The 12,869-nt window shown below is 52.6% G+C and overlaps 1 pseudogene across 1 annotated transcript; it reads right to left on the minus strand.

Annotated features, from left to right (window-relative positions):
- Nucleotides 1–627: 627 nt before the first annotated feature.
- Nucleotides 628–1,523, minus strand: LOC306643439 (transcription initiation factor TFIID subunit 13-like; annotated as a pseudogene). The gene has a single exon. The product of its transcript is annotated as a transcription initiation factor TFIID subunit 13-like (transcript).
- Nucleotides 1,524–12,869: the final 11,346 nt, after the last annotated feature.

Here is a 12,869-nt window from a genome sequence, read left to right on the forward strand (position 1 = left end):
ATTCCTTGTATCAATAGGTTAAGAAAGTAAAATTTTCCCAGGTTCTGATTTATAGATACAGTTTATAAGTGGAATCAAAAAGTTCAGTTTCACAAACAGTAACATTCAGTAATCTCTTCAGGAGATTTTTTTTTTGTGTGGTGCTGGGGATTGAACCCAGGGCCCTGTGCTTGGGAGGCAAGCACTCTACCAACTGAGCTATATCCCCAGCCCTTGGTGAGCTCTTTAAATGCAATTATAATCCTTATTTTAAGCTAAGGTAAATAATTTAATGCAATAAGATAACTACACACAAAACCTGTATATTCTGAACTACAAAAGTGTTTTCTGTAGCTACATATGGTTTTAGTCAACTACACATTTCCACAAGTACTTACAAATATGTTAATAAAACGCTACCCCAAATGCTTATCCTGCCATTAACTCATTAAACATTGCCATTGCTGCTACTGAAAATAGATGATCAGGAAAAATGAGTTTTAAAACTTAAAAAGTAATATAAGTCCCAAAAGGTTTTAAATCAAAAAGTCCTTTCAACATGGAAGCATCAACATGAAACTTTAAGTTTCAAAAAAATCACTCTTTAGAAAAGAATATTAAAACGAATTATTTTAAGACACGTAAACATTCTTAGAAAAACTTGTAGTTTCAAATATCATCTCCTTAAAAGAAACACAAACCAGTTCACTATCTTTACTAACCTCTCAGACCACAGTTGTCTAAAAACTTCAGAATATGTGAGGCATATGTCTCAGCTGTCATAGTCAAAATGACATTTAGATTTCAAATATTAAACAGCTATAGTATAGCTTATAATGACACAAATATACCTAATACGTAAATACTACTTCATCCTTTAGATAGTCAAAAGTCAGAAGGAACTGCATAATTTTCAATATACTTTAACGTACATGTAGTCATTAAAACCCGGTAAGTTATTCAAGTGTGGTCATGTAAAGGCAGGCAATTAAAGGCTCAAGTATCGATCTAAAATCAAAGACATGAAAATAAAGGCTGAAAACTTTGTTTCTCCATCTTTCATTTACATGCCTAGGTATTAGGACATTACTGTAGAAAATACACAATTATTATATATGATTTCCACAGAAGATAACGAAATTTCATAAAGTACAAAAAGTATCAAGATCCATAGTTTGCTTCATCAAATGCTTTTCTGGCACATTTCAACTCTTCGTTCATAGTTAGCAAGTCTTTAACCCTAGCAAACTTCCTTGGGTCCTTTTGAATCAAGAAGGCGATGTCTTCAACTGGTAATTGACCTTGTCTTCCAATTGGCATTGCCTTGTGAGTCATTTCAGTGACGAACTCTATGACAAGGTCTTCAAGAATGTCCACTGACAGCGTAAGGGTCTGGTCATCTCCAAACCCATACATCACACATCGTAATTCCTTAGAAAAAAGTCTCTTTCTTTTACCCTGCCCACCTTCTGCACCTCCTCCAATCTCTTCATTTTCCTCCTCAAAGGTCGGTCTTCTTCCTCATCTGCCATCCCACTAGCCCGCCAGCCTATGTTCGATTCATTCTACTGTCCTTCCTACCCCAAGAGCCCCTCCCCTCTGTTCACTCCCCTCTGTCTAATCCGAAGTAACTCTGCTCTTCCCCAGCACCCCCCTTATTGTGAGTTAGCATCCACACATCAGAGAAAACGTTTGACCTTCTGTTCTTTGGGTTTGGCCTATTTCACTTAGTATGATATTCTCCAGCTTCATGCACAATGCCATAATTTCATTCTTCTTTAGGTTGAGTAATATTTCATTGTGTGTATATGCCACAGTTCCTTTATCCATTCATCTAGGTTGGTTCCGTGGTTTAGCCCTTGTGAATTGAGCTGCTATAAGCACTGATGTGGCCGTGTCACTATTTTTAAGCCCTTTGGGTATAGACCAAGGAGTGGGATAGCTGGTCCAATGGTGGTTCCACTCCAAGTTTTCTGAGGCCTCTCCATCTGTTTTCCAGAGCGGCTGCACCACTCTGCCGTCCCACCAGCAGTGTCCACGTGAACCCGCGTCTCACTGTCTTAACCATGTCCAGCTCTGGTTGTTCTTTGGCACAGGGTCATTTTTATTCCATGCAGTATTCTCCCACATCTCTCAAAGCTGACAGCCAGGCCACCCTTCCCATCAGACAACAACCCTGGTGGCAGAAAGCAGGGTCCTGGAAGAGGGGAGGGGAGGAGAGCCCTGGCCCCGTGCCCCTCCCTCCCCAAGTCCGCCGGTTCTGGGACGGGCAGATCACGGACGCCTGGAGGTGTATCGATATCTGACGGGGAGAAGGCTTTCCTCCCTCCACGGGGAGCCAAGAGGTGGCAAGGTTTGCAGACGTTGTTGAAGACGGTCTGGGCAGAAGCACACAGTGTGGACACGGACGCTGCAGCTTCCAATGGCCCCAGAGCCCCCAGAAGCTGCCCTTCCTCCGGATCTCACAGAGAGGGGCCCACAGGCCTGCAGGCTGGTGGTCGAGACAAAGAGCACACCGGCTGTCCTGCAGTGGGAAGCCCGGAGTGTAAGGTAGGACCAGAGACCAGGTGGCACCTCCCAGTGCCCTTCCCACCCCAGCTCCACTCTGTGTAGACCCTCCACACTGGGCCTCTCCAAGGGGGGAAGGGGTGGGGGCAGGACCCTGACTGGCTACATTGAAACCCAAAATCATCATGAAATCATTGAATTGCCTGACTTTACCCGAAACAGACTGGATTAAGTTTTCCACCTCAAAACAAAAGGAAGGCTTCTTTGAGATCAGGTGACTTATAGGGAAAGAGGAAAGTCATACTTGTCCTCCCCCAGGGTGTGTGGCCTGTGGAGGTTTCCACTGTACCAAGATGACCTGAACCCAAGTTGCCAGCTCTGGGACTTAGGCCCTCCTCCTTCTAGAGTTCCTGGGCAGGGAACTGCCACCTCAGGGCACAACCTGCAAAGTTGAAGGAAGAGGAGAGCCCTGAAAATGAGCTCCCTGATCATGGTTTAATACGTCTGCATCTTGGTGAGCAGGTGACGTAAACCCCACTTTGCAGACTGAGGCTCAAAGCAGTTGAAGGGCCTCCAAAAAGCTGTTCAGCTGTTGGGGACAAAACTCAGACACAAATCCAGCAGTTCTATACTGAGATCCGGCCTCTTCTCATTATAGCTCATTACCACTTTGACCTTTGAAATGTTTGTCTTGTCTACGGCCATACCACCCTGAACGCGCCCGATCTAGTCTGAAATGTTTGTCTTTCTTCTTCAAACAGTAGTAATGATAAACTAGCATAACAACTACCATCCCATGTGACTTCTTGATGGTACTTTCAGTGCTCCAAACCAGGGCTAGTTTTAACTCCTTAAGAATCAGCCATGGCACTGATACTCAACAACCATCCTTCCAGGAATGTCTTCCCATTTCTTTCATTGTAGACCCACACGATTCAATATGGCGGCCACCCACCATGTGGGCTCCTGACCCCCTAAGTGTGGCTCGTCAGAACTGAAAAGTGAAGTGCAAAACACCAGATTTCAAAGACATGGCACACAATAAAGGATGTAAAATGTGCGTTGATCACGTCGTGGCTGTGCGTTCAAAGGATAACATGAGGGATGTATTGCATTAAGTGAAATATATTGAAACTGATTTCACCTACTTATTTTTTACTTTTCTATCGAGGACACCAGAAAATTTTAAATCACCTCTGAGGCTCTACCACTTCCTACTTATGGGAACCTGGGCGAGTTCCTTGACGCCTCTCAGCTGGGATCGTATCCCCACAAAGAGGAAAGGCTCACAAGCACGGTGCCTGATGAGCCGTCAGGGTAGGTGAAATTATAAGCAGGAAGAGGTTGGCAGCCTTCCCATCTCACTGCAGATGTCCCCTGCATGGTGGCGGCTACTGTCTGTTCTCTTTAGAAGTGACAACAGGGGACACCCTTGCTGTATACATGGTGCATCACATTCTCCTTGTCAGGCACAGGCACGTGGAAGCCAGGTTCATCCCAGCAGAGTAAAGGCTGGTCATGTTTTCAGAGGACGTCGTGACGAGGGAGCCATCCCTCCAACACTCATGGCCCAAAAGGACCGTGAAAGGCAGTGGACAGGAAAGTGTCGTGAAATGAGGGGGTGGCTGTGGGCATGGAGTGGGAAGCTGCTGTCCCCCGGAGCTGTCCCTAGAAGCCCCCATCTCAGTCACAGGAATCGCACTCCCAACACTACCCCCCTTTACTTCTGCTGCTTCAGAAATATCTACTTCTTTGGGAAATCAAAGAATTCTCTTTCCTGGCACTCAAAGCTAGTTACAAAACTAGCCGCAGAAATACCTAAACAACATCAAGCCCGCGCTTCTCGTGCGTGCTGATTGTTGAAACTTCCAGCCTAGCAACAGAAAACAAAGAAACCGCAGCCTCTGTTTTGCCGTGGGTGAAAAGCCTTCCTCTCCGTCCCCAGAACTCGATGTAAACAGTCCCCACTGGCCGGTGTGGCAGCGCGGCAGGACAGCTGCTCTCCAGATTTATGATCTGTGTGTCCAGCTTGTTCCCACGGCCGCTTAATGAGGAAGCAAAACCCAAACAACTTCTGACGCCATAAACAACTGTAGCAACGGCTCAGTCCCCAGGTTCCGGGGCGGGGTGGGGGTGGCTTTGCGGCTCAGCCCTCCATCGCAACCTGGGAAGCAGGTTGGCAAGAAAATCGGAAGCGACTGCCCACGGGCCCCTCCGCTTCCCGCCTGGCATTGCTCTGCAGCAGAGCTCCCAGCTCCTCCTTTACTTGCCCAACCCAGACCCATCTTTAAAGGTCCAGCATCGGATGGGACGCCTCCGGAGAAATGGCCCAGGACCCTCAACCTGACCTTCGGCATCTCTGGTGGCCTGACCCACAGGCAACCCCAGATTCCTCTCTCATCAGAACCGACATTGAGGGATCCTGCCTGGGAGTCCTCAGAAAACCAAACCATTGAAAGGAGAAACATCTGGGCTGCGGTATCAGCCTCTGAGCAGACAGCATTTTGTTTTTCAGGACAAAATCTTTTGCCCTGTTTGACTTCTTACCCTAAGCACGCATGATGTTTAAGAACTAAGAACATCCCCTAGGAGCTTCAGTTTTTCAGCACCTGACTTGAAAGAGCCTGGAATTCCAGTAGCAGCACACACCCCTGGTCCAGCTGTGCTGGAACCCATTTGTAGGTCGAGCAGGCAGGGCGCTTGGAGCAGGAGGAACCCCCGGCCTTGTCTCACCCTCCCACCACAGAGGCAGCCCCGAGCTGTGGGGACGCGGGGGCAGCAGGGGGACTAGTCCTGTTCTAACAGAGGTGGGAGAACCTTTGCGTCCAGAAGACCCAGAGGAGGTGACCATGTCCTGAGTCTTAGGCTGCACCAGGGACACAAGGGTAGAGAAAGTGGTGCGGCTCAGAGAGAGAAAGGACCCGTGTCCCAATCACCCCTGGACACAACGAGACCATCCTGCCCATTCACAGTGCCTGTCAGTTGAACCTAAGTTCAATGACATCCAAACACTTCTAACAGACATGCCAATCAGCACCACTTAGACACATCACCATGTCTACATCACATGGTGCATTGTAAGTGCACAACTTTGATGTGTCAGTTATACACTGGATGGGGAACACTCCAAGCAGTACATTAAATTCTCAGGGTTAGACCCGGCCTCCTGCCCACCTTCCTGCCACCCCGCCATGCCACACACCTGCCGCCATTGCTGCCAGTCACCTGGAAGGCAGCTGGCTGGTGTTTCTGAGTGTCCCACAGCACTGGTGTGAGAATTAAAGGAGACGGTGTACCGAGCGTCCTAGACTTCCTCAGGATGGCTACCCCAGCACTCCAAGGTCTCAAACATCATGGCGTTTTCTTGAGAATACGTTTCAGCAAGTGTCACAGGAAGGCAATGTATGGTCCCTTTTTCACCTTTAACCCCACCTCCTCCTGGGGGATCCCTTGACCCACTGAGCAATTACCTTATCCAACCAGCAAGTCAAGGATGGGAGGACCACCTGGCTGTGACATGCTGCCCATGGGTGGCCAGGGTTGGTTCAGCTGCTCTGACTGGCTGGGCAAGTGTCCCTCCCTCACAATACCATGATCACCTCTCCCAAAGCGTGTGCCGGGCCAAAGAGGTCGCCCTTCCCTGGTAGAGGAGCACCATCTTCAGAGGGACAGGAGCAGCTAGCTGTCCCTGCCAGAAACTCCCCAAGTCTCTCAAGGTCCAACGAGCAAGTCCAGTTCTTCAAGCACGGATGTTCAAGGAGAGTGAACTTTACAGCAACTTTGGAGAGCCACGCTCCAGCCTCCACCTGTTCCCAGATGAACACAGGGCCAGGCAGGGAAGGCGAGAGGCCCCAAGTGCATCCCTGGGCTCACAGCAAGGCAGGCACCAGGGAGCTCCTGGGGCTTCTCTTCCACTGCTCTCCATCCTCTAGACTGGAGTGGCCTAAGAACGTGACCTGACTCTCAGGAGCCATTTCCCCAGGCCCCGGTGACAGTGGGCACTCACCTCCAGCCCACTAGGACATCTGATGTGTCTGCCTCATAGAACCAGAAGCCCAGCCCTGGCAGGAGCACCTTCAACGCTCTGCAGAGGTCACCTCTTCCATCCGTCAGCGTGATGAAACTGCCGACTACCCAGGATTCTACAGGATGGGGGTGTTTCGAGCGCCTCCTCAGCAAACTGTCTGGGCCCCTCCATTTCCACACCTCGGTCGCCGTCAACCCTACACTTCACACCTCAGTCCCGTCACCCCTCCACTTCACACCGCAGTCCCCCTCACCCCTCCACTTCACACCTCAGTCCCGTGTCCCCTCCACTTCACACCGCAGTCCCCCTCACCCCTCCACTTCACACCTCAGTCCCGTCTCCCCTCCATTTCACACCTCAGTCCCCCTCACCCCTCCACTTCACACCTCAGTTCCGTCTCCCCTCCACTTCACACCTCAGTCCCCCTCACCCCTCCACTTCACACCTCAGTCCCGTCTCCTCTCCACTTCACACCTCAGTCCCCGTCACCCCTCCACTTCACACCGCAGTCCCCCTCACCCCTCCACTTCACACCTCAGTCCCGTCTCCCCTCCACTTCACACCTCAGTCCCCATCACCCCTCCACTTCACACCTCAGTCCCGTCTCCCCTCCATTTCACACCTCAGTCCCCCTCACCCCTCCACTTCACACCTCAGTCCCCCTCACCCCTCCACTTCCACACCTCAGTCCCCATCACCCCTCCACTTCACACCTCAGTCCCCGTCACCCCTCCACTTCACACCTCAGTCCCCCTCACCCCTCCACTTCACACCCTCAGTCCCCCTCACCCCTCCACTTCCACACCTCAGTCCCCATCACCCCTCCACTTCCCACACCTCAGTCCCCATCACCCCTCCACTTCACACCTCAGTCCCGTCTCCCCTCCACTTCACCCCTCAGTCCCCATCACCCCTCCACTTCACACCTCAGTCCCGTCTCCCCTCCACTTCACACCTCAGTCCCGTCTCCCCTCCACTTCACACCTCAGTCCCGTCTCCCCTCCACTTCACACCTCAGTCCTGTCTCCCCTCCATTTCACACCTCAGTCACCCTCACCCCTCCACTTCCACACCTCAGTCCCCAACACCCCCCCACTTCACACCTCAGTCCCCCTCACCCCTCCACTTCACACCTCAGTCCCGTCTCCCCTCCACTTCACACCTCAGTCCCCGTCACCCCTCCACTTCATACCTCAGTCCCGTCACCTCTCCACTTCACACCTCAGTCCCATCACTCCTCCACTTCACACCTCAATCCCCCTCACCCCTCCACTTCCACACCTCAGTCCTGTCAGCCCTCCACTTCATACCTCAGTCCCGCTCACCCCTCCACTTCACACCTCAGTCCCCGTCACCCTTCCACTTCACACCTCAGTCCCCCTCACCCCTCCACTTCCACACCTCAGTCCCGTCACCCCTCCATTTCCACACCTCAGTCCCGTCACCCTTCCACTTCCACACCTCAGTCCCGTCACCCCTCCACTTCCACACCTCAGTCCCGTCATCCCTCCACTTCCACACCTCAGTCCCCGTCACCCCTCCACTTCACACCTCAGTCCCCGACACCCCTCCACTTCACACCTCAGTCCTCGTCACCCCTCCACTTCCACACCTCAGTCCCTGTCACCCCTCCATTTCACACCTCAGTCCCCCTCACCCCTCCACTTCACACCTCAGTCCCCCTCACCCCTCCACTTCATACCTCTGTCCTCGTCACCCCTCCACTTCACACCTCAGTCCCCGTCCCCCTTCACTTCACACCTCAGTCCCTGTCACCCCTCCACTTCATACCTCAGTCCCTGTCACCCCTCCACTTCATACCTCAGTCCCCCTCACCCCTCCACTTCCACACCTCAGTCCCCATTACCCCTCCACTTCATACCTCAGTCCCCGTCACCCCTCCACTTCATACCTCAGTCCCTGTCACCCCTCCACTTCATACCTCAGTCCCCCTCACCCCTCCACTTCCACACCTCAGTCCCCATTACCCCTCCACTTCATACCTCAGTCCCGTCTCCCCTCCATTTCACACCTCAGTCCCCATCACCCCTCCTTTTCCACACCTCAGTCCCAGTCACCCCTCCACTTCACACCTCAGTCCCCGTCACCCCTCCACTTCATACCTCAGTCCCCCTCACCCCTCCACTTCACACCTCAGTCCCCCTCACCCCTCCACTTCACACCTCAGTCCCGTCTCCCCTCCACTTCACACCTCAGTCCCCCTCACCCCTCCACTTCCACACCTCAGTCCCCCTCACCCCTCCATTTCACACCTCAGTCCCCATCACCCCTCCTTTTCCACACCTCAGTCCCAGTCACCCCTCCACTTCACACCTCAGTCCCCGTCACCCCTCCACTTCATACCTCAGTCCCCCTCACCCCTCCACTTCACACCTCAGTCCCGTCTCCCCTCCACTTCACACCTCAGTCCCCCTCACCCCTCCACTTCACACCTCAGTCCCCACCACCCCTCCACTTCACACCTCAGTCCCCGTCACCCCTCCACTTCATACTTCAGTCCCGTCACCCCTCCACTTCACACCTCAGTCCCGTCACCACTCCATTTCACACCTCAGTTCCGTCACCCCTCCATTCCACACCTCAGTCCCCCTCACCCCTCCATTTCCACACCTCAGTCCCGTCACCCCTCCACTTCCACACCTCAGTCCACGTCACCCTTCCACTTCACACCTCAGTCCCCGTCACCCTTCCACTTCACACCTCAGTCCCCCTCACCCCTCCATTTCCACACCTCAGTCCCCCTCACCCCTCCACTTCACACCTCAGTCCCCCTCACCCCTGCACTTCATACCTCAGTCCCCCTCACCCCTCCACTTCCACACCTCAGTCCCGTCACGCCTCCATTTCCACACCTCAGTCCCGTCACCCCTCCCTTTCACACCTCAGTCCCTGTCCTCCTCCACTTCACACCTCAGTCCTGTCACCCCTCCACTTCCACACCTCAGTCCCCAACACCCCCCCACTTCACACCTCAGTCCCATCACCCCTCCACTTCACACCTCAGTCCCCATCACCCCTCCACTTCCACACCTTAGTCCCCGTCACCCCTCCACTTCCACACCTCAGTCCCGTCACCCCTCCACTTTACACCTCAGTCCCCCTAAACTCTCCACTTCCCCACCTCAGTCCCCCTCACCCCTCCACTTCATACCTCAGTCCCCATCACCACGTGGAATGTTGGGAACTTTCCAGGGTGCAGTAAGCAAGTGAATCCTCCTATACCTAAAGGACCATTGGAAGACAGAAAACTGCAGAAAAACAAATACAGGAGCACCTGCATCAGGAGAGGGACGACGCTGCTGTTGTGCTTGGCCTGTGACCTGTGAGCACGCTCCTCAGATCAGCCCTGGATGTGGCGGGGATACCTTGCCCAGCACCAGGACCCTCATAAATACAATCTCCTAAAAGTGGCTCCCGTGGCTGGGATGTGGCTCTGTGGTAGAGCATTTACCTAGTATCTGTGAGGCCCCAGGTTCAATCCACAGGTCTACCAAAAATAATCATAATAATAAGTCTGTCTTCTTTACACTGCTGCAGGCCCCCGAGGGACTGTGACCTCAGAAGGGTGGTCCTGGCACAGGTGACTTGGGGCAGTGTCCTGCATGAAAGTGGGAGGGAGGGAGGGTGATATCTGCCGGGCAGTGTTTCCAAGGGGGTCCACGGAACTCTCCATGGCCTCCCTCCACCAAGCTGGCTCTTGCCGAAGTCCCTAGAACCACCTTAATCCCTGTTTTTTTAAGAATCAGTCTGGGTTTTTCTGACCCCTGGGGACCACAGAGCCACTAGCTCTGGTGGATGACCCTGCCTGGTCCTCTCCAGGGCCCTCAGACATCTCTGCCGGCTCATCCAGATCCCATACGTCCCCAAAGCATATCAAATCCACGCATTCAGACTTTGATTTATTAATTCTTCTTACTCAACCTCCCTCTCCCTCTAAAGCACACCAGCGAAGCAGACAATCCCAGGTCCCTGGCGGTGCTGGATGGTGCTCTCCCGCGTCAACTCAGAGCCTCAGACCTTCCTCCGCTCTGCCTCTTTACTCATCCAGGGCTCACTAAGTCCACTCTGCTCTTACTTTCAACATGGGTTCCAACCCTCTATTCCATCCCCACCTCCGCAGCCTCGCTCCAGGGCCCTGTCACGTCCCCTCTAGGCCGTCCATCCCCGGCCTCGAGCCTGGACAGCTCCTGCGGCTCCACACAAGAAATGAGCTTGCTAAACGCAGCCAGGCAGCTCAGACCGCGGCAGGCGGGCCTCCCTCACCTGGGTGGGCCCTCCTACTCTGGCCCCTGCCCAGGGTCCTAGTCCCAGCACGGAGACCCTGCCTGGGGTCCTCCTGCCTGGCGCCACCCTCCCTGCCTCACGCACAGCTCTTCCTGAGACTCATCCGAGCGCTCCCAGGGCCCCCAGACCTCCCCGGCCCTTCAAGTGCCTCCACCTCTGCCTTGCAAACTCTGCATCAGCATCGTTGGGTGGTTCTGCCTGTGTCTGCCCAGGAACTATGAGCCCCTGACATCAGAGACGGCATCTCGCCCCACTTGACATTCCCAGTGCACCTCTGATGCCCTTCAGCAGTGGGTCCCTTCCCTGAGGCTGAGGCCCAGGCCACACTCGGGGGCTGGCTGGGCACCCTCCGGAGTCCCACTCCACTCCTCCCCTCCTGTACCAGTTAGGACGAGGGCTCGTCAGCAGTGTCCATCTCTAAATTCACCCTGATGACCTCTCAGGCCCATGGGAGATCAGGGATGATCTCCAACAGTGTAGAACAGAAAGCTTTCCCTGTTTCAGAGACCCACTCTTTAATCACCTGGTTCATTTAGGAAATAAGCTGGGCTCTTATCCCACTCTCAGGGATGGAAGGATAAGCATCTTTATTTCTATGCATAGACTTTGGTGTCACAATCCAGGACACACCTTAAGAAACAGAGGATTGTGCTCTTAATTGCCAGAAGCAATGGCTTCAGAATAACTCTTCTAAAAGCAAAACCTTCGATTATGAAGATATCCCAAACATTCCATCAGCCTTCAACTAAGCTACCAACTGAGTTAAATATTAAAGATAGGCAAAACAGAATTCTTCTAAAACTGCATGATAAAAATTTTCTGGGTGTGGTCCTTATTTCCAAGAGTGTACAATAACAAAATTCCTGACCCCAGAGGAGATCCAAGATGGCGGACCAGAGGGGGGCTGTGTTCCTTGTTGCTCCGTAACTCCGGTTTCAAGCAGAGGATATCTGTTTCTCGGTGAGGCAGTTTTGGCTGCTTATCGATCCCCTGGTGTTTACCCCATTTGTCTGCTGTGATGACCTGCATTCTGCCAGCATATCAACGCCTTTTTTGAGAGCAGATTGCTCACTGTCAGACATCTATCATCCGCCATTTGCCTGCCTCTCACCTGTCCATCGCCTGCCTTACTCCTGTCCATCACCCAATACACGAGGTTCACCTCCCGATAGTCCGACAACAGTCAGCAAACTGATCGCCGACCACCAGTGGAGCACCAGCTGCCTGCTGCTGCCTGGAAGTTGACTGTTACAGTACCTGCAGGTTTGATTACACGTGGCTGCCACCATTTTGAGACAATAGCCAGGCCCCATAGGACCCCTGGCCGGACTGACTGAGCCCCGTCTCCAGGATACCTCAGCCCAACCGATTACTCCCTGCCTCTGGGGACCTCACATCGACTGACTGCTCCCTGCCACCAGAACCCCCAGACCAACTGACTGCGCCCTATCACCGGGACCCCAGACCACCTGATTGCACCCAGGCTCCAGGATCCCACAACCACACCAAACACACCCGACCTCCAGGACCCCTGCCGGACCAACCACATCCCGCCTCCAGGACCTCCAGCTGACCACGTCCACCCCTGAGCTGCAGCTCCCCATTTGCCAACACATTTCAAAGCCAGAGTGGCCATCTTGGATAATCCTGGAAGCCGGAGCTTCGATCTTTGGGTGGGGCAAATCCCATCCTGAGATGCCTGCTGGAGGTTTGAAGCTCATTGTCACATACCTCTCATGCATCAGGCTACTGAATACAGGGAGGTTTCATTAGTATATGACTGTTATACAGTAGATTTTCTTTTTCCTCCTTTTTAAAAAATTTAAGTTTTTATTTCTTTACTTTTCTTGCTCTCTTTTCCTTTTGTTTACCTGTTCCCTCAGAGTCTCTTTCTCCCTTTTTTGCATGCTAACATCCGATTTCTTTTGATTACACTCTCACCCTTTCTATTTTCTAGAACTTCTGTATATTCTTTTCTTATCCCATTAACAGCCACATTCTACATCCCTCTGCATCCTCTTTGTCCTCCATTAGAAACTGCAGACCTTAT

The sequence above is a fragment of the Sciurus vulgaris genome (assembly GCF_902686455.1).
Source record: "Sciurus vulgaris genome assembly, chromosome: 14".
NCBI lineage: Eukaryota > Metazoa > Chordata > Mammalia > Rodentia > Sciuridae > Sciurus > Sciurus vulgaris.